Here is a 23,818-nt window from a genome sequence, read left to right as displayed (position 1 = left end):
TTTCCTTGATGATCAGAGACCTTTATGGAACCTAGTCCATCACTGTCTTTGACATACACAAACAAAGTAGTGTTCACAAAGCTGCCATGTCGCATTTGCTGCATTTTGTAGTTGCACATAATGGAAATAGCAATTTTAATGATAAAACGCATTGAAAACTTAGAGAAAATTCAATATTTTTACCATAATTGATTGTTTCATTTCAAGTACAAGTCCTTTGCTGCACTATTTATTGATTTACTCGTAGTAATAAAAGTTACACTTTGTCTTTTTAGTGTTATTTCTTTATGTATACAGTCTGTTTCTGATTTTGAATGCTATTCATATAATTTTATCACCATTTTGAGGTTAAAGTAATTTTGATGCACTATGTGTTGTAGCGTTTTTATTTCCCTTTCCATTCCATTATTATCTAGACGTAAATTTGAAATTCTTTTAATCATTTCTTTGAAATATACATATTTATGTGAATTTGGATAACAAGCATTTTAGTTTATTATAATGTCAGTCAGAGTACCTTTTCTATATACTTAAAATTGGTGGTAGCCCTTGTTGTTGCTTATTTTTAGGTCTAAAAAGTGTATCGATTTGTTATGTTCTATTTCTGTTGCAAATTTTATGTTAGAGTACAAGTTGTTTAGTTGCTGATGAATCATTTGTATCTCTTGGTGATATCTGTCTACTAGTAGTGGTAATAGATAATTTTGTTTCAAACTGGCCACTCTGAATTGAAGAGTGTCTCTTCCAGTGTATTAATAAATATGGCTGTTGTGGTGCCTGTGATACAATTTCTCAAAGCTACTCCATATGATGGTGTGCAAATTCTATTTTCATACTGAGAAGAGTTTTGAGATAAAGTAAGTTGTAATTGATTCATTATTTCAAAAGGAGATTTCTCTTTATGGTCTTAATTCTTTCTGATATTGGTATATTTATATGTGATTTGGTTATGTCAATTAAAATGAATATTTCTACTTGAGGGATTTGTATGTGTTTATGTTCTGGACTAATACTCTGGACTTTATTATAATGCATTTTTTTATATGTGTAGACTACAGTCATCAGCTTACTGAGTTTCTTTGCTTAGAGATATGTTGGACTATTTACATAGTTATTTGTTGGACAAATCGGAATCAGTTCATTATGTATTTTTGGGCGTGGATGTAAAGATGGGATTCAGGGATTCATGATGAGGCACAATCTCTTATCTTTTTCTGTAAAGATGACATTAAAATTTTAAATTGTTTTTTGGCATGCACATTGAATTTCTTCGTGTGATTGTACTGTATGTGTGTGATACTGTTATCTTCAAAGAAATTTAGTACTTTTCCTACATAATCGTTTTGTTTTATAGCAACTACACTGTTCCCCTCGTCCGTCTTTACTGATATTGTGTTTTACAGTACTAGTTTATTGTGTATATTTGTTTTTCTCAACATGTGTATTGTTGAAACTTCCTGGCAGATTAAAACTGTGTGCCCGACCGAGACTCGAACTCGGGACCTTTGCCTTTCGCGGGCAAGTGCTCTACCAACTGAGCTACCGAAGCACGACTCACGCTCGGTCCTCACAGCTTTACTTCTGCCAGTATCTCGTCTCCTACCTTCCAAACTTTACAGAAGCTCTCCTCGCAGGAGAGCTTTGGAGAGAGAGTTTGGAAGGTAGGAGACGAGATACTGGCAGAAGTAAAGCTGTGAGGACCGGGCGTGAGTCGTGCTTCGGTAGCTCAGTTGGTAGAGCACTTGCCCACGAAAGGCAAAGGTCCCGAGTTCGAGTCTCGGTCGAGCACACAGTTTTAATCTGCCAGGAAGTTTCATATCAGCGCACACTCCGCTGCAGAGTGAAAATCTCATTCTGGATGTGTATTGTTGTTCTGTAAGTGTTGCTATTTTTTATTGTTACCTCATTTTGTTCACATATTGACAGTTTTGCCGTATCTATTATGATACTGAGTAAATAAATCAATAATGCAACAAAAAACTTCTACTTAAAATAGAACATGTCGTTGTTTGCACTAATGGAAGCTGCAGGTGCAGTGGACAGGAAAAATATTTCTTTTGTTTAAGTACCAGAAAATGTGCTGATGTGCTAGCTGTGGATAAAAATCATACACACACACACACACACACACACACACACACACACACACACACACACACACACAGAGAGAGAGAGAGAGAGAGAGAGAGAGAGAGAGAGAGAGAGAAGAGATGATTATGGAGATAGAGTATAGAGTATGTAACATGACACCATCATTGCAATCAGTAAGTGTCACATCGTTTCTCGAAAGTTTGTTTTTGTGCACCAGTGAAACATAATCAAGAGCAGTTCAAGATCCAAAGTAATAAAAAGTATATATTATCTATACTAGCCAGTCAGTAACATCAATTTGTTTTGTAGTGTAGAAAGTGATGCATTATGCTGTACCTCCTAAAATGGTATTTGGTCAGTTTATGAAAGGTCGTTACTGTATCGCCAGTAAAATGGCCTCATTTAGGCTTAAGAGGAACTAGGTCAGCAGCTTGCAAACCGCTGAAGGAGTCGCTACAGATGAGGAAGTATTCATCACTGCAGGAACAGATATGCTCAGGAGCATGAGAGATGGCTACCAGCTCTGCAGTGAACAAGCTGCAACCATCCAACAAGGAACTGAGCTCACTACATACCACATGAATGTGATCAAAGCCATCAAGCCATCAGTAAAGACTACTGCTGAGCCCCAAAAAGCGCCAATAATGGAGAAGAATTGGTGGTGGAGTGCCTCAGGCGGAGCTGAGCCTTTCAGATATTGTGATGGGTCAAGACAGAGTAATGGATGGGGGCTGACCATGGACGTGTAGTTGAGCAGGCCTTGAGGAAAAGTGTTGCAGGGGAAAGATGCAATTCGGGAAAATGGGAATGGGTGCTGATGGCGCCCAGACCTGGGAAATTGTTGCAGGAAGTTGACCTCTGTACCTGAAAAGGAGACACACTAGTTCGTGTGCTCTGGGGAGTAATGGATATGTCATGCATAAGCAATCAACTGTTGTTCACGACGCAGAACCCACAACAGTGGAACCCTCGCCTCTGCTAGGAGGCTAATAACAGAGCTAGTCCAAAAGATGCCAGCCATACCCCACAATGTTGTATTGGGTCCAGCATCTGTAACATTTTAGGTAATGATGAATTTTCTTGGGTGATCAGCCGAGTTTCATACCAACTTCTCTTGAAGATGATGGATATGAAACTCATGGAAACGTTGCAACAAGACGCCATCACTCAGCTGATCACCTGAGAACATTTCACCAATAGAATACTCTGAGAAAGCCTGCTATCACATATGTCGAAGGTGATGCTGAGCCATATGTAAGACTCTGGTAACCTAGACAGGCCTGGACCAAGGCTTTGTAAAGTCAAACCAGAGTAGAGCCCCAGTAGGTTCTTCTGAACTATCGAAGGGCGTTGAGGTGCGACCAATATTTCTGCTTTAGTACACAAAGAAGGGGAAGCCATGCCAACTGAGCACCAAAGTTCAGTCTAAAGAAAAAGATGAGAGTCCACGACACTGAGGAACTGGCCATCAAGGCACTGTATAGTGATGATGCAAATGCTTAATTCAGGTCTTACCAGTCGAAAATTGGAAGCCATGAGTGAGAGCCCAAGATTGCACTCAGTGTATTTCTCCAAGCAGTCTGTGTTCAGAAAGGGCCATAGTGGATGACCAAAAATAAATCCAATGTCATCAGCATACAAAATAGGAGACACCACAGGTCCCACAGCTGTCACCAGACCATTGATAGCCACTGAAAAAGGAGGGGTACTCAAAACAGAACCCTGTGAAACCCCTTCTCCTGCTTATGGAAGGTCCTATGGGAGGCGCCATCATGTATGTGAAAAGTGCGAGAGGAAGTTCCAGATAAAATTGGGAGTGGGCCACAGCAGACCCACTCATGTAAGATGGCAAGGATGTGGTGGTGCCATGTGGCATCAAAGATGACTGCAACAAGGTGCTGACGCCAGGCAAAAGCCATTTGGATTGCACACTCTATGTGGACTAAATTATAAGCTATTGAAAGGTATCGTTGAAAACCATCCTGAGTTGAAGTCAAAAGGTCATAGGATTCAAGGATCCAGTACAGTCTTTGACTCACCATATTTCACGTAACTTGCAGAGGGCATTGGTTAAACTCATTGGACGATTGCTGTCCATCTGAAGAGCTAGGTTAGCTGGTTTCAGAATTGTAATAACGATAGTTTCTCATAACTGGGGGGTTCATTCACCCTTGCTCTAGAGACAGAAAGGACAAATATATGGCGTTAGCGAGCCACTGATAAGTGTTGAGCATTTGGTTGTGCAATTGGTCTGGACCAGGAGCCATTTCAGGAAGAGAGCAAGGACACTGACAAATTCCCACTCATCATAATGGCGGTCTTCAATAGCTACAGTAATTTTGGGGGTCCACTGAGGGACAGTCTTCCATTGGTGAGAACCCAAGGAAGAGGAAATCACTGCAGTAGCTGCCAAAATTATGGTGTCAGTCAAACCCTGTACAGACACATACGTGTAATCATGTGGTTGAGGGTTTGGGATGGGAACTGAGGGAAAGGAATAACAATCTGCATTAGTCATGATCCATCTGGAAGAGCGTCCAGGGGAATGATTATGAAGGACAGATAAGACAGTCATAAAGTAATTGCTTTTGCACAAATCATCGTGAACTCCCCATTGAATGGAGGGGAGGAATCCAGGGCTAGAGATGGAAAGATCAATGGACAAGAAAGTACCATGTTTCACACTACACAGTGTGTGAGCTCCAGTATTGAGGAAGCAGAGATCAAGCTGTGCCAGCAAGTCTTCAACATTCTTGGCCTGTCTAGTGGTCACAGTCCCATCCCACAGAGGATTATGGGCGTAAAAATCCCCAAGGAGGAGGAACGGAGGAGAAAGCTGTAGAAGGAGGGCAAGAAGAACAGGAGGCATAGGAGAAAGGTCTGAGGGGAGTCAAAGATTGCATATTGTTATCATAGAATGCAAATGGATCCCCTTCCAGTGTAACTCGAAGCGGAACACAGGAATAACAATGTCCATGCACACCAATATACACACACCGCCGGAGGCCAACAAAAGACAGACAGTGATCATGCAGAAGGCTTGGATATAATGAAGATTCAGTGAACGAGTATCCATGAAATGAGATTCCTATAATACAGAGCAGAGAGATAGTATAGACTGCAGTTCTGGAAGGCAGCGATAGTAACCATTACAGTTCAATTGGAGAAGAGTGGTACAAGAGTCCAGATGGACATTGAACATGGTAGAATAGATCATTGTACTCAGTCAGTGTCTGTCATGCTAAGGTCAGAGTGACATCCATGAATGTAAGACAACGTCCTGATTGAGAGGGAGGGGGCAACACCTCCTGAGATGTCAGGGGCGCCTCATCCTAAGAATTACTTACCTTCTTGTTCTCCTTTGGAAGGCAAGAGAAGGTATGATCAGGAAAGAATATGTCATGCAATATCAGGATCTGAGAGAGGAGGAGTGGTTTTAAGGCCCTGCATCCAACTTGAAGTAACAAGTTTCTTGTCCTGGAGACGCCATAGAGAGAGGCTCCTAGAGGGATCCTCATTTACAGCAGGTGCCAGAGAAGAGGGTTTCTTCTCTGGCCAAGGAGAAGGGGTGGTTCCGTGAAGGGAGGGAATGGGGACTGCCAGAGAGGAGGACAGAGAAGGGGACAGGATCGAGGTAAGAAAGAAGGAGTAGGAGGAAACGTCGCAACAGAAGTATAGGTAGGTATTAGAGATTCTGGGTGGAGGCTGTCGAATTTCTGCCGGGCCTTCCATTCCTTTTTATAGATCAGGCAATTTGGTGAGGGAGTACAATGTGGACTGGAACAGTTCATGCACATCAGCGTTGGGGTGGAAGGGCTCTCCACATTGAGAGGGCGGTCACAATTGTAGTAAATAACAGTCGTTTCACATAGTGAAACATGTGACCAAATCGGAATCATTGGTAACAGTGTGTGGGAGGTGCGATATCGAGCTTCACGTCGCAACAGTGAACTATAAGTTTGACTTTTTCCAGAAGGGTATCGCCCTCAAAAGCCAGGTTGGAAGTACTGGTATCAACGCAATTGGCCTTAGGGCCTGTCTTGACTCACCAAACAAAATTAACACAGCGCCGTTCCTCATTGAAGAAGAAAGTCTGTGTAGAAAATAATTCCCTGAGTCATATTTAAAGACTCGTGATGAGTTACGCTCACCAGGATGTGTTCTACACGGTCACAACCACAAAGAAGAGCCAATTGACTGGCAGAAGAGGTTTTGATCGGTAGGGAACCATATCACATCTTACTAGGGGAGTCAACTTCACTAAACTTATATTCAATGTGTTCAACAAAAAAGAGCACTTTGACAGCGATGAAAATCTCCCTGTCTGTCCTGGAACAAACCAAGTAATGGGAAAGTGTTTCGTCCCATGCTGGTGGGACTGGCCTCCTCCAAGGGGTGGCCAGGGAGGGGAAGGCTGTGGAAGCAAAAGTAAGAACCGAGAGATAACCATTCCCACCTGAAGAAATAGTTCTAGAAGAGTGTCCAGAAGTATGGAGCTTAGAATGCTTCATATGTCGAGTGTCTGCCCTGGTATCACCCACTCTGATCTGGGACTCACCTCTGGGAGCTACCCAGCTTCAGGAGGTACTGCCTGGCACAGCGGTCATTGCCAGGAGTTTCGAGCCCCAAAAAAGATGAGCAATCGAGGTGGCGACAGCTCAGGTACCAGAAGTGCAATCCCTGTGTTGTCAGAGGTCTCAAACAGATGGACATAATAGTACTGAAAGGACAGACTGGCAAACATGCTTGTTGTGACTTAGCAAGACAGCCAAGTCACAACGAGAGAAAGCCGAAAGGCACGCGTTAAGCTCACGCAGATAGGCATGAGGTCTGGAACAGTTAAAAGGAAATGAGAACTTAGAAAATGGACGCAGTTGCTGTAATACTTAACTTTAATCAACATTTGTAGAACATCGCTCTTGATGATACATGCTTCACAATATTAATTATCAAAGCTATGGCGCCTTGCTAGGTCGTAGCCAATGACTTAGCTGAAGGCTATGCTAACTATCGTCTCGGCAAATGAGAGCGTATTTGTCAGTGTGGCTTCGCTAGCAAAGTCGGCTGTACAACTGGGGCGAGTGCCAGGACGTCTCTCTAGACCTGCCGTGTGGTGGCGCTCGGTCTGCAATTACTGACAGTGGCGACACGCGGGTCCGACGTATACTAACGGACCGCGGCCGATTTAAAGGCTACCACCTAGCAAGTGTGGTGTCTGGCGGTGACACCACAATGCTGGTGACATAGTGGGGGGGGGGGGGGTGAATCTACCGTGTGAAGGAAGGGGGGACGGAGGGGAGGGGACAGGAACCCACATCAAGATGTTGGACTTCTTCCAATATGGCTCCCACTAGAGAAGCAATTTAGAAAGAGATGTCAAAGACCAAGGGGGGCCAGAAAAATGTGAAAAAAGGTGAGAATAGAAAAGCGAGACAAGGCTGTAAAGGAATAGCAGAACCGGAGGAATAGCTGGGACGTTGTAAAAGTAAACACCAAGTGATAAAGAGGGGCAGGAGAGGGTGGATGTAGGATGCGAAGGAGTGGATATGGGGAAGTGAAAGGAGCCTGGGGGGGGGGGGGGGGGGAGGGACGATACAATAGCTCGGGACCCCATACACGCCACGCATGTACCCCCCAAAAAACTGTGGGCCTCCTGGGGGAAGGGGGGAATATCTCTCAGCCAGAACCATAACCACCAGCGCTTATCTGGCTTGTCCAAACATGTGTTATTTGTGGGCTGGTGACTCACTATCAGTAGGAGGCTACTTCGCTGCTTGAAGAATGCTATATGGGCTATTTTTAGTCAAGAGCACAGTGAGTCCCACGACACTGAGCGAAAACATTTCTGGGGAAACAGGACTGTTCAGTTTTAAATTCCTCAATGGTGCTATTGATACATAATATCGTATCATCCAATGCTTTTGAAATTTTTCTTTCTTTTACGATAGTGCTCCCACTTATTTCTCAGCAACAGATGACAACTTTGCTCACTGGCCGCTCAGCTGAACATCATAATCGTGAATGTCATTTCAGTTTAACCACATCAGTATGGGAAAGTTTCTACACTACTGGCCATTAAAATTGCTACACCAATAAGAAATGCAGATGATAAACGGGTATATATGTTATACTAGAACTGACATGTGATTACATTTTCACGCAGTTGGGGTGCATAGATCCTGCGAAATCAGTACCCATAACAACCACCTCTGGCCGTAATAACGGCCTTGATACGCCTGGACATTGAGTCAAACAGAGCTTGGATGGCGTGTACAGGTACAGCTGTCCACGCAGCTTCAACACGATACCACAGTTCATCAAGAGTAGTGACTGGCGTATTGTGGCGAGCCAGTTGCTCGGCCACCATTGACCAGACGTTCTCTGTTGTTGAGAGATCTGGAGAATGTGCTGGCCAGGGCAGCAGTCGAACATTTTCTGTATCCAGAAAGGCCCGTACAGGACCTGCAACATACGGTCGTGCATTATCCTGCTGAAATGTAGGGTTTCGGAGAGATCGAATGAAGGGTAGAGCCACGGGTCGTAGCACATCTGAAATGTAATGTCCACTGTTCAAAGTGCCGTCAATGCGAACAAGAGGTGACCGAGACGTGTAACCAATGGCACCCCATACCATCACGCTGGGTGATACGCCAGTATGGCGATGACGAATACACGCTTCCGATGTGAGTTCACCGCGATGTCGCCAAACACGGATGCGACTATCATGATGCTGTAAACAGAACCTGGATTCATCCGAAAAAACTGACGTTTTGCCATTCGTGCACCCAGGTTCGTCATTGAGTACACCATCGCGGGTGCTCCTGTCTGTGGTGCAGCGTCAAGGGTAACCGCAGCCACGGTGTCCGAGTTGATAGTCCATGCTGCTGCAAACGTCGTCGAACTGTTCGTGCAGATGGTTGTCGTCTTGTAAACGTCCCCATCTGTTGATTCAGGGATCGAGACCTGGCTGCACGATCCGTTAGAGCCATGCAGATAAGATGCCTGTCATCTCGACTGCTAGTGATACGAGGCCGTTGGGATCCAGCACGGCGTTCCGTATTAACCTCCTGAACCCACAGATTCCATATTCTGCTAACAGTCATTGGATCTCGACCAACGTGAGCAGCAATGTCGCGATACGATAAACCGCAATCACGATAGGCGGCAATCCGACCTTTACCAAAGTCGGAAACGTGATGGTACGCATTTCTCCTCCTTACACGTGGCATCACAACAACGTTTCACCAGGCAACGCCGGTCAACTGGTGTTTGTGTATGAGAAATCGGTTGGAAACTTTCCTCGCGTCAGCACGTTGTAGGTGTCGCCACCGGCGCCAACCCTGTGCGAATGCTCTGAAAAGCTAATCATTTGCATATCACAGCACCTTCTTCCTGTCGATTAAATTTTGCTTCTGTAGCAAGTCATCTACGTGGTGTAGCAATTTTAATGGCCAGTAGTGTAGGTCCACCCCGCATGGTGGCGGCTGCAGCGGAGAAAGCAAGGAAGTTTCGGTCGGCTGCTGCGTCGAGGCCCACACGTAGCGGCCAGAGGCCAGCGGTAGGGCGCGCCCTCGAGGAGAGACGGGCGGCCGGTTGTGTCGGCTGCGCTGCGCCACGCAGCGAGGCCGCTGTCAATATTGACGCCAGCAAACAGACGCCGGCTACTCGCCCTGCCCTCGCACGCACTCAGCCGCGCCACGACATGCAGGGCAGCGCACCCACGTTCTCCTCGTCCATTTCCTCGCTCTTCCTCCCGTCTTACCGGTATTCCGATACTGTCCGTCTTACTTCAGCGTTTATCTCGTTCAGACATATTGGCAACTGTCTGTAGTAAAATCGCATCCTCCGAATGTAGCCTTCAAACGATCTTGAAGCAAGTTGCATAAAGGTACAAATGCAGCGTCCCTAGCAAAGCCACAGTCACACACAATAACTCTGACCCGCAAGTACCGGGTGATCAAAAAGTTAGTATACATTTGAAAACTGAATAAATCACGGAATAATGTAGATAGAGAGGTACAAATTGACACACGTGCTTGGAATGACATGGGGTTTTATTACAACCAAAAAATTACGAAAGTTTAAGAAATTTCCGTCAGATGGCGCTTCATCTGATCAGAATAGCAATGATTAGCATAACAAAGTAAGACAAAGCAAAGAAGATGTTCTTTACAGGAAATGCTCAATATGTCCACCATCATTCCTCAACAATAGCTGCAGTCGAGGAATAATGTTGTGAACAGCACTGTAAAGCATGTCCGGAGTTGTTGTTGTTGTTGTGGTGTGGTCTTCAGTCCTGAGACTGGTTTGATGCAGCTCTCCATGCTACTCTATCATGTGAAAGCTTCTTCATCTCCCAGTACCTACTGCAACCTACATCCTTCTGAATCTGCTTAGTGTATTCATCTCTTGGTCTCCCCCTACGATTTTTACCCTCCACGCTGCCCTCCAATACTAAATTGGTGATCCCTTGATGCCTCATAACATGTCCTACCAACCGATCCCTTCTTCTGGTCAAATTGTGCCACAAACTCCTCTTCTCCCCAATCCTATTCAGTACCTCCTCATTAGTTATGTGATCTACCCATCTAATCTTCAGCATTCTTCTGTAGCACCACATTTCGAAAGCTTCTATTCTCTTCTTGTCCAAAGTATTTACCGTCCATGTTTCACTTCCATACATGGCTACACTCCATACAAATACTTTCAGAAATGACTTCCTGACACTTAAATCTATACTCGATGTTAACCAATTTCTCTTCTTCAGAAACGCTTTCCTTGCCATTGCCAGTCTACATTTTATATCCTCTCTACTTCGACCATCATCAGTTATTTTGCTCCCCAAATAGCAAAACTCCTTTACAACTTTAAGTGTCTCATTTCCTAATCTAATACCCTCAACATCACCCGACTTAATTCGACTACATTCCATTATCCTCGTTTTGCTTTTGTTGATGTTCATCTTATATCCTCCCTTCAAGACACCATCCATTCCGTTCAACTGCTCTTCCAAGTCCTTTGCTGTCTCTGACAGAATTACAATGTCATCGGCGAACCTCAAAGTTTTTATTTCTTCTCCATGGATTTTAATACCTACTCCGAATTTTTCTTTTGTTTCCTTTACTGCTTGCTCAATATACAGATTGAATAACATCGGGGATATGTTACAAGCCTGTCTCACTCCTTTCCCAACCACTACTTCCCTTTCATGCCCCTCGACTCTTATAACTGCCATCTGGTTTCTGTACAAATTGTAAATAGCCTTTCGCTCCCTGTATTTTTCCCCTGCCACCTTCAGAATTTGAAAGAGAGTATTCCAGTTAACGTTGTCAAAAGCTTTCTCTAAGTCTACAAATGCTAGAAACGTAGGTTTGCCTTTTCTTAATCTTTCTTCTAAGATAAGTGGTAAGGTTAGTATTGCCTCACGTGTTCCAACATTTCTATGGAATCCAAACTGATCTTCCCCGAGGTCGGCTTCTACTAGTTTTTCCATTCGTCTGTAAAGAATTCGTGTTAGTATTTTGCGGCTGTGGCTTATTAAACTGATTGTTCGGTAATTCTCACATCTGTCAACACCTGCTTTCTTTGGGATTGGAATTATTATATTCTTCTTGAAGTCTGAGGGTATTTCGCCTGTTTCATACATCTTGCTCACCAGCTGGTAGAGTTTTGTCCCAAGGCCGTCAGTAGTTCCAGTGGAATGTTGTCTACTCCGGGGGCCTTGTTTCGACTCAGGTCTTTCAGTGCTCTGTCATACTCTTCACGCAGTATCGTATCTCCCATTTCATCTTCATCTACATCCTCTTCCATTTCCATAATATTGTCCTCAAGTACATCGCCCTTGTATAGACCCTTGGAATGACATGGGGTTTTATTACAACCAAGAAATTACGAAAGTTCAAAAAATTTCCGTCAGATGGCGCTTCATCTGATCAGAATAGCAATGATTAGCATAACAAAGTAAGACAAAGCAAAGAAGATGTTCTTTACAGGAAATGCTCAATATGTCCACCATCATTCCTCAACAATAGCTGCAGTCGAGGAATAATGTTGTGAACAGCACTGTAAAGCATGTCCGGAGCTATGGTGAGACATTGGCGTCGGATGTTGTCTTTCAGCATCCCTAGAGATGTCGGTCGATCACGATACACTTGCGACTTCAGGTAATCCCAAAGCCAATAATCGCACGGACTGAGGTCTGGGGACCTGGGAGGCTCAGCATGACGAAAGTGGCGGCTGAGCACACGATCATCACCAAACGACGCGCGCAAGAGATCTTTCACGCGACTGGCAATATGGGGTGGAGCGCCATCCTGCATAAACATCGAACGTTCCAGCAGGTGTTTATCAGCCAGGCTGAGGATGATGCGATTATGTAACATATCAGCGTACCTCTCACCCGTCACGGTACCAGTTACAAAAACAGAATCACGCATTTCCTTTCAGAAAAAAGGCCCGATAACGGTAGATGTGGTACATTTAATCCATACCGTGACTTTCTCGTCGTGCAATGGAGTTTCCACGACAGATCTAGGATTTTCGGTAGACTAAATTCTGCAGTTGTGGGCGTTGACAGACCCTCGGAGCGTGAAGTGAGCTTCGTCGGTCTACAACACGTTACTCATCCAATCGTCATCGCGAGGTGGCGCAGTGGTTAGACACTGGACTCGCATTCGGGAGGACGACGGTTCAATCCCGCGTCCGGCCATCCTGATTTAGGTTTTCCGTGATTTCCCTAAATCGCTCCAGGCAAATGCCGGGATGGTTCCTTTCAAAGGGCACGGCCGACTTCCTTCACCGTCCTTCCCTAATCCGATGAGACCGATGACCTCGCTGTCTGGTCTCCTTCCCCAAAACCAACCAACCAACCAACCAATCGTCATCTTCCGCCATCTTTGAAACGCCCACACTGCAAATGCCCTCCGCTTCACTAAATCGCCAGGTAACAGTTCATGATGCCGATGGATTTTGACGGATAGCATCGGAGGGTACGCCTCAGTGCCAACCAGACAGTAGCGTGTGGAATGCCGGTGCGACGTGCGACTGTACGAGCGCTGACTTTCACGTGCATAGACGAATCCGCTACAGTGTCCATTTCTTCCTGAACCGTCTCAGCAGCATTACGCCTTGTGCTCGGTCGGCCACTACGGGGTCTATCGTCTAAACAAGCCGTGGCTTCAAACTTCGAAATCATTCTTGCCACAGCTGCATTTGTCAGCGGACCTTTACCCGTCCGAATCCCCTTCTTATGGCGATAGGATCGTAACGCTGAACTAGCACATTCCCCATTCTGATAACACAGCTTCACTAAAGGCGCCTTTTCAGGTAACGTCAGCATGCTGCGACTGCTTGCGCATCTGATTCTCTCTCTTATTACAGCTCCTTTTATACACGATTGTCATGCGCAGTCACTGACGTTTTGCTGTCCAGCGTCATCTGTCGGACATTATGTGAACTTCGTTTTTTTTTCGTTCTAATGAAACCCCATGTCATTCCAAGCATGTGTGTCAATTTTTACCTCTCTATCTACATTATTCCATGATTTATTAAGTTTTCAAACTTATACTGACTCTCTGATCACCCGGTATCTGTTTTATTACGCCATCTGACACGGACCGTGGATCCTAGCCACAATGTCGAGCGCGCCGCGTTCAAAGTGCCGCTGATGGCTCAGAAACGATGCGGCGTGTGCAGACAGTACGCGTGTCTCAACATGACATACACGATCGCAGAGCGCTCCGGCGGCAGTTTTCTGCTACATCTGGCTCGTAAACCACGCAAGTTGTTTACGAAATGGACGGGCGTAAAATTTCCACCCCAGCTCTATTTAAAAGGATGTTTCCTTCCTTGTCCACATTCTAGTCATGTTGTTCAGTTTTTGTGTAACATGTCGTAAGGAAAAAAGGAAAGACACATAAAATGTCAGTAGGGACATAAGATTGCAAAATTTCTATTACAGATACTGCGAATCAAATTTATGATAACTTCCTGGCAGATTAAAACTGTGTGCCCGACCGAGACTCGAACTCGGGACCTTTGCCTTTCGCGGGCAAGTGCTCTACCAACTGAGCTACCGAAGCACGACTCACGCTCGGTACTCACAGCTTTACTTCTGCCAGTACCTCGTCTCCTACCTTCCAAACTTTACAGAAGCTCTCCTGCGAAACCTTGAAGAACTAGCACTCCTGAAAGAAAGGATATTGCGGTGGTAGAGCACTTGCCCGCGAAAGGCAAAGGTCCCGAGTTCGAGTCTCGGTCGGGCACATAGTTTTAATCTGCCAGGAAGTTTCATTTCAGCGCACACTCCGCTGCAGAGTGAAAATCTCATTCTGGAAACATCCCCCAGGCTGTGGCTAAGCCACGTCTCCGCAATATCCTTTCTTTCAGGAGTGCTAGTTCTGCAAGGTTTCGCAGGAGAGCTTCTGTAAAGTTTGGAAGGTAGGAGACGAGGTACTGGCAGAAGTAAAGCTGTGAGTACCGGCCGTGAGTCGTGCTTCGGTAGCTCAGTTGGTAGAGCACTTGCCCGCGAAAGGCAAAGGTCCCGAGTTCGAGTCTCGGTCGGGCACACAGTTTTAATCTGCCAGGAAGTTTCATTTCAGCGCACACTCCGCTGCGGAGTGAAAATCTCATTCTGGAAGTTTATGATAGTATTCCGCATAAGATAAGAACTGCTTCATCATACTCACTTTTTAGTAACACTCAAATGCCATTCTTATTTGACAGCTGTTTCCAGTCAGTAGCAGAATCCGTAGAACACGCGAAATACAAGATTAAACAAGAAAGTACAAAATATCTTACTGCGAATGTAGTGCGAGCTCTCGTTTTGATAAAGCTAATGGAACATAGACACACATACTCCTGAAAGAGAGTGGACTTGTATTTACGTAACATAAAATATTATAGAATACACATGTATTAAAATAATAAGAAAGTCTCAAAAATCATTATAAAACACAAAGGTGATTACATAATAGTTTGATGTAATGAGACGCGAACCTGCGACCTTGTCTTGTATGTCACTATCTCCTGAGCGATTTAATCACAGATTTGTCATTAAACGACATTTAATTATAACAAATCATGTTGTTGTTGTTGTGGTCTTCAGTCCTGAGACTGGTTTGATGCAGCTCTCCATGCTACTCTATCCTGTGCAAGCTTCTTCATCTCCCAGTACTTACTGCAACCTACATCCTTCTGAATCTGCTTAGTGTATTCATCTCTTGGTCTCCCTCTACGATTTTTCATTTCCACGCTGCCCTCCAATACTAACTTTGTGATCCCTTGATGCCTCTCCCTAGGCTGTCAGTAGTCCTAATGGAATGTTGTCTACTCCCGGGGCCTTGTTTCGACTTAGGTCTTTCAGTGCTCCGTCAAACTCTTCACGCAGTATCGTATCTCCAATTTCATCTTCATCTACATCCTCTTCCATTTCCATAATATTGTCCTCAAGGACGTGGCCCCTGAATAGACCCTCTATATATTCCTTCCACCTTTCTGCTTCCCTTCTTTGCTTAGAACTGGGTTTCCATCTGAGTTCTTGATATTCATGCAAGTGGTTCTCTTTTCTCCAAAGGTCTCTTTAATTTTCATGTAGGCAGTATCTATCTTACCCCTAGTGAGATAAGCCTCTACATCCTTTCATTTGTCCTCCAGCCATTCCTGCTTAGCCATTTAGCACTTCCTGTCGATCTCAGTTTTGGGACGTTTGTATTCCTTTTTGCCTGCTTCATTTACTGCATTTTTGTATTTTCTCCTTTCATCAATTAAATTCAATATTTCTTCTGTTACCCAAGGATTTCTACTAGTCCTCGTCTTTTTACCTACTTGATCATCTGCTGCCTTCACTATTTCATCCCTCAAAGCTACCCATTCTCCTTCTACTGTATTTCTTTCCCCCATTCCTGTCAATTGTCCCCTTATGCTCCCCCTGAAACTCTGTACAACCTCTGGTTCTTTCAGTTTATCCAGGTCTCATCTCCTTAAATTCCCACCTTTTTGCAGTTTCTTCAGTTTTAATCTACAGTTCATAACATGTGCCCCTGGAAATGTCTTACAATTTAATACCCGGTTCCTAAATCTCTGTCTTACCATTATATAATCTATCTGATACCTTCTAGTATTTCCAGGATTCTTCCATGTATACAACCTTCTTTTATGATTCTTGAACCAAGTGTTAGTTATGATTTCGTTATGCTCTGTGCAAAATTCTACCAGACGGCTTCCTCTTTCATTTGTCACTCCCAATCCATATTCACCCACTATGTTTCCTTCTGCCCTTTTTCCTACTCTCGAATTCGAGTCACCCATGACTATTAAATTTCCGTCTCCCTTCACTACCTGAATAATTTCACGGACGAATCGTACCAAGAAAAATATGTTTTGGTGGATCTTAAATGTGCCTTTCCGTTAAAGCGGCATAGTTTCATAACACGCAAGTTAGAAAATCGAAAATAATATGACCAACAACATGACGTTCCCGGTCATTTTATCCCGACAAATAGTACCAACAAACGACAGGTTTTCGAGACATCAATTTGTTGGTGTTTTGAAATGGCTAATATTCATAGGAAGTAAGTTACAGTACAACAGCCACCAAATACAGGCTTCAACTGAGAGCCAACATGGCATCTCTAGACCTTGCACTGGAAAGACATGGCTTGCATATCACGTGGATGACGTCCTTCCATCTCACTAGCCTCCGCTCTAAAGTGCGTTCAGAATAAGTGTCATTCTTGACAGTTCTCTATATGCTCGGATAAATTCCACGCTATAACGTCAGAAACTTGGAACACTCACACTGACGTTCGAATGCACGGTCCTTGTGTCGATGGTTTCAGACGCGCCTCTGAGGTCTGCGACACTGTAATCTGCATGGCTCAACTGCCTATATTTAGCTGCGCGAGTCCCGCCGACTTTGCACTCCTTTTGCTGACACTTTTGGATTCTTTGATTTAAATAATAAGCCAGGAAAGATGTTGGTTGTCCAGTAAATAAATACCAGAGTCGTCCCCATAAAACAATTTTACTGAGAATTGTGTCCTCCAATGATGTTGGTATACATAACTATTCCTCACCAAGAGAGGTCGACTTGCATCAAACATAAGCCTTAATTTGAGAAAAAAATTCATGACAGTGGATCTTTGGAGCACAGCATTGTATGGTAATGAATCAAGGACTGTGGAATAACTGGAAAAGAAGAGAATCGAAGCCTTTGAGATGTGATGCTATACAAAGATGTGCAAATTATGTGGACTGATGAGGCAAGAAATGGGGAAATTTTCCGTAGAAGTTGTGGTGTCACCGCTAGACACCACACTTGCTAGGTGGTAGCTTTAAATCGGCCGCGGTCCATTAGTACATGTCGGACCCGCGTGTCGCCACTGTGTGATCGCAGACCGAGCGCCACCACATGGCAGGTCTAGAGAGACGTACGAGCACTCGCCCCAGTTGTACGACGACGTTGCTAGCGACTACACTGACGAAGCCTTTCTCTCATTTGCCGAGAGACAGTTAGAATAGCCTTCAGCTAAGTTAATGGCTACGACCTAGCAAGGCGCCATTTGTACCATTGCATGTATCTCAAGATAGTCTCACTTGTATCATCAGAATGCTGTATACCAAAGGACAATATAAAAGTTAAGTGTTCTAGTAGCTACGTTCTTTTCTTTATCACATTCATTACGAATCCTGTTCCAGACTTACCGCCAGACGGCGTGAGTTGACGCGTGTCCTTTCGGCTACTTCACTGTGGACTGGCTGCCTTAACAGTCCACTACAGAAGTGGTGAGGTAAGGAACACTTGGAGAACACTGACAATAAAAGACAAAATGACAGAGCATTTCTTGTGTCATCAGGGAATAACTTTTATAGTACCAGATAGAGTTTTAGAGAGTAAAATCTGTAAGCAAACATATACAGGGTGGTCCATTGATCGTGATCTGGCCAAATATCTCACGAAATAAGCATCAAACGAAAAAACTACAAAGAACGAAATTTGTCTAACTTGAAGGGGGAAACCAGATGGCGCTCTTGTTGGCCCGCTAGATGGCGCTGCCGTAGATCAAACGGATATCAAATGCGTTTTTTAAACTAGGAAACCCCATTTTTTATTACATATTCGTGTAGTACGTAAAGAAATATGAGTGTTCTGGGTGGACCCCTTTTTTCGCTTTGTGAAAGATGGCGCTGTAATAGTCACAAACATATGGCTCACAACTTTAGACGAACAGTTGGTAACAGGTAGGTTTTTAAATTAAAATACAGAACGTAGGTACGTTTGAACATTTTATTTCGGTTGTTCCAATGTGATACATGTACCTTTGTGAACTTATCATTTCTTAGAACGTATGTTGTTACAGCGTGATTACCTGTAAATACCACATTAATGCGAAAAATTCTCAAAGTGATGTCCGTCAACTTGAATGCATTTGGCAATACGTGTAACGACATGCCTCTCAACAGCGAGTAGTTCGCCTTCCGTAATGTTCGCACATGCATTGACAATGCGCTGACGCATGTTGTCAGGCGTTGTCGGTGGATTACGATATCAAATATCCTTCAACTTTCTCCACAGAAAGACATCCGGGGACCTCAGATCCGGTGAAAGTGCGGGCCATGGTATGGTGCTTTGACGACCAATCCACCTGTCATGAAATATGCTATTCAATACCGCTTCAACCGCACGCAAGCTATGTGCCGGACATCCATCATGTTGGAAGTACATAGCCATTCTGTCATGCAGTGAAACATCTTGTCGTAACATCGGTAGAACATAACGTAGGTAATCAGCATACATTGCACCATTTAGATTGCCATCGATAAAATGGGCCGGTCGGAGTGGCCGAACGGTTCTAGGTGCTACAGTCTGGAACTGCGTGACCACTACGATCGCAGGTTCGAATCCTGCCTCAAGCATGGATGTGTGTGATGTCCTTAGGTTAGTTAGGTTTAAGTAGTTCTAAGTTCTAGGGGACTGGTGACCTTAGAATTTAAGTCCCATAGTGCTCAGAGCCATTTAAACCATTTGATGAAATGGGGGCCAATTATCCTTTCTCCCATAATGAAGCATCATACATTAACCCGCCAAGGTAGTTGATGTTCCTCTTGTCGCTGCCATCGTGGTCTTTCCGTTGCCCAATAGTGCATATTATGCCGGTTTACGTTACCGCTGTTGGTGAATGATGCTTCGTCGCTAAATAGAACGCGTGCAAAAAATCTGTCAGCGTCCCGTAATTTCTCTTGTGCCCAGTGGCAGAACTGTACACGACGTTCAATGTCGTCGCCATGCAATTCCTCGTGCATAGAAGTATGGTACGGGTGAGATTGATGTTGATGTAGCATTCTCAACACCGACGTTTTTGAGATTCCCGATTTTCACGCAATTTGTCTGCTACTGATGTGCGGATTAGCCGCAACAGCAGCTTAAACACCTACTTGGGCATCATAATTTGTTGCAGGTCGTGGTTGACGTTTCACATGTGGCTGAACACTTCCTGTTTCATTAAATAACGTAACTATCCGGCGAACGGTCCGGACACTTGGATGATGTCGTCCAGGATACCGAGCAGCATACATAATACACGCCCATTGGGCATTTTGATTACAATAACCATACATCAACACGATATCGGCCTTTTCCGCAATTGGTAAACGGTCCATTTTAACACGGGTAATGTATCACGAAGCAAATACCGTCCGCACTGGCGGAATGTTACGTGATACAATGTACTTATACGTTTGTGACTACTACAGCGCCATCTGTCACAAAGCGAAAAAAGTGGTCCAACTAAAACATTCATATTTCTTTATGTACTACACGAGTAAGTAATAAAAAATGGGGGTTCCTATTTAAAAAAACGCAGTTGATATCCGTTTGACCTATGGCAGCGCTATCTAGCGGGCCAACCATAGCGCCATCTGGTTTCCACCTTCAAGCTAGACGAGTTTCGTTCTGTTTCGTTTGATGCTTATTTCGTGAGATATATCAATGGACCTCCCTGTATATTGGAATACAGTGTCTGTTTTGACTTGGAAGAACTAAATATCTCGAAAAATGCCGCACACGAAAACAATGTTCCATATTGTAACACGCCCGGCGGTACTTCAGGGGGGGGGGGGGGGGCGTCCCTTAAACTGGAATCTCGCTTCTTGACCGTGCGCGCTGTCCTCACTACGTACCTGATGTTCCTGCGGCAGTCGTATAATTCTGCTCCACACTGCTGCTGGCTTGCCTGAAATTATGTATCTAAATATGCAAACGGATTTAGAGTAGCCACTCAACGTTAAGCACAACACTGTCCTACATCTGATAGAAACAACAATATTCTCAGACGATGAAAAAATGTCAGGTTGCACTGTTTACGTTCTGAATCATAAGTATTTATCCGAATTAACATTCTTGATGATTATCTGTCCACAATATTACCTGGACGAGCGTACGCGTAACCGACGCGACGCGGGTGATTGTTGATGATACGGAAGCCGAATGATCGAACGAAAGTTCTTACGCTTGTCACGCATACACAGATATTTGCTAGCAGTCCTCCTTGACACTAGTATTGTATTGTGCTGTGTTTTAACCGGGGGCCTAGAAACGACGGAGAGGCTCCGTCCCCGCCGCAGTGGTCCACAACTCCACGACGACTACCGCAGTCCACTTCACCCCTCCGCCGCCCCACACCGAACCACTCTTTCAGGGTTACTATACGGTTCGGCCTCCGGTGGACACCCCCAGGGAACGTCTCACAAGAGACGAGTGTAACTCCCATGTTTGCGTGGTAGAGTAATGGGGGTGTACGCGTACGTGGAGAACTTGTTTGTGCAGCAATCGCCGACATAGTGTAGGTGAGGCGGAATAAGGGGAACCATCCAGTATTCGCCGAGGCAGATGGAAAACAGCCTAAAAACCATCCACAGACTGGCCGGCTCACTGGACCTCGACACAAGTTCGGCAGGTGGATTCGTGCCGGGGACCAGGCGGTCCTTCCCAATCCGGAAAGCCGAGCGTTAAATCGCATGGCTAACTGGGCGGATTTGACACTAGTAATAATATAACGCTGTTCATGAAGTTAAATTTTCAGTTCTCAATTCTCACTTGTCCGAGTGTGCGCGTAACTGTCACCGTGCGGTGGATTGATGATGATGCGGAAACGTAATGACCGAAGGCACGTTCTCACCCTCGCTACAAGACACCGGCATTTGATTGCACTCTTTCATGGTAACTAATTTTTACTGATTCACATTAAATCATTCCAGGAGACCGAACGTGACGCGGATGATTGGTGCTGTACGGTACGACACGCAACGAGCAGACACAAATACGTTATCGGCGGTATCGCTCATTTTTAATTACTTCTTTGCGACCGTTTCCACTGAATTCACCTCCATATCTCATTACTTCACTGCAACAGCACTTGTAGGAACACTCGAACCTCCATATCAATGCCTTTTACATGTAGAGCTACCGACAGCACAATATAACAGCTCCGTGTCCCGTGCTCGACTCTGCAAACGCACTACCCGCAAAGATACACTGCAACCAAGCCAGCGATATGACAATACGCTCACAATATGAAAAGTTAATATTTTCAAAGCGTACATTTGTTAGTGTTAAAACTCACCACCCTTTAATCACCGACGTACATTATGGGAAGATCAACTTTTTATTTTCAAATGGAACCCCCTGCCCCCCATTTTTATTGGAGATACGGATTCTACATACTTTTCTGTTGTTGGCAAGTCGCGCTGTAATCGACAAAACTCAATTTTTACGGTTTTTGCAATTACGGACGGACTTACCTGAGTCAACAAGTCATCTTCGGTATAAATGTAAACTATTTTGTTCTTAACAGTTGGTATTTTTCTTAAAAGTGTAACATAGTTGTGCAAAACTTTGACATTTAGACATTTAACTCTCTGGCCAACCATCTACTTCTGGAGTAATCCAGGAACAACGATGTGAGCATAAGTTTGCTGTTCACATCGGACTACTTGATATCGTTGAGTCCCCTTGACTCTCACAATCGGAGTGCTTGATTTCGATGAGTCCCGTTGCCAATCACAGTCGGGGTTCTTGGGTTTGGTGAGTTCCCTTGCCTCTCATAGTCAGGTTACTTGATTTCTTTGAGCCCCTTGCCTCTCACAATGTGCATGCTTGATGTCAGCGAGTCCTCTTTCGCCTACCACTGGAGCGCTTGATTTCAGTGAGTCCCCTTGCCTTCCACTATTATTGTGATTCCCAAGAAATGTTCAATTCGTGCTTAGAGTTAATGTACACAACTTACAAGCATGTCTGGTGTAATTTTTACGCAAGCATTCCTGATACGTTCTGTCGAGCATTTGGTACTTTTGCATACAGTTTTTCTGATGCGGGCTGATGCGGCGGGTCACTTTCCTGGACCAGTTCTACCAAACAAGCGACCATTGATGTCGCGATTTAATGCTTCTTGGACTATTACGGAGTAATGTACCACAGAACCGTCATGTTGAAACCAGACGGTCTGTCGCAGTACGAGAGGTAAGTTTTCCAACAGAATCGGTAGCTGATCTTCCGATAACTTACGATATCGTTCTCCGATCAATGTACCTTCCAAAAACGAGAGACCAGTTAGTTTGCCACCTGTGATACGACACCAGCCTTAACAGATCGAGGACGCTGATGATCACCTTCACGTAACCATTAAGGGTTTTCCGAACTCCATCAATGCATGGTATGACGATTAATTTCATCATGATCACCAGACAACATTGCACGACAAAAGAACTGTGGGTCTCTTCGTATTTGCATGAGTGCCCAATTGCAAAACACCATTCGATTTTGGAAACCATTCCCATAACGTTCTTGATGCATGAGGCATGGTAGGGATGGTATTTGTGACATTTTAGGATCACCCAATCACTTCTGTGAGGTGTAGTGGCATTGAATAGCAAGCCGTAGAAAATTAGAAATTTTTGTTGAAACTCACAAGCATTGCCACATGCAAAATTAATTCTTGCCAGAGATAAAGAGACGGAAGCAGGAAGCAAGCCGATGTGTCGAAGTGGATCATGCCATCAACACCTTACTACACTGTCTACCGAGTGAGAATACGCATTCAGCAGATAGAAGACTGCGACAGCAAACCAAAGGAAGCGAGACAAACGAGTTGGTTAGCTCGTAATACATGGTCCGAGGAACTGACACAGCAGTTACCAACCTGTTACATGAATATAGCACAATAAGGATGACACGTGCGGTCATTACGAAACGAGCCTCACCTCATAGCCTAATGCTAGCTCCATTTAAATACTCCAGCGTTCCAGCTCTCATCATGAGTTGGTCACTGGGATCGATGACAGTCAGAGTAACAGCACTCGTTTTCAGAACTACGGTGCTGTAGTGAATCTATGTCCTAAATGCTCCAGCACAGTCTGTGAACTAGCAGAGAGGTACTCCGGATGGTTGTCTTCACCTTGTGAACTTCATGCTGCTCACTGCTTCCAGCTGCTGATGGAAGAACTGACTGCCTTCTGATAACACCCCGTTGCAGGGTGCTGCCAGCACTGAACTTCAACGCTGAAGCCAGCAGCACGGCCCCTTGATCTTCATGTTCGAGTTCAACACTTTGGCGCCTCCGAGTGCTGAAACCTACCAGGCGGTAGGGAGGAGATCACCCGACCACATGACTACTGACACAAGTACATGGAGGCTCGGTCATCAAGAGTTATCATAAAATTTGGTGCGTGATAG

The sequence above is a fragment of the Schistocerca nitens genome, chromosome 5 (assembly GCF_023898315.1).
Source record: "Schistocerca nitens isolate TAMUIC-IGC-003100 chromosome 5, iqSchNite1.1, whole genome shotgun sequence".
Taxonomy (NCBI): Eukaryota; Metazoa; Arthropoda; class Insecta; order Orthoptera; family Acrididae; genus Schistocerca; species Schistocerca nitens.
Note: the sequence above shows the minus strand (reverse complement) of the source record.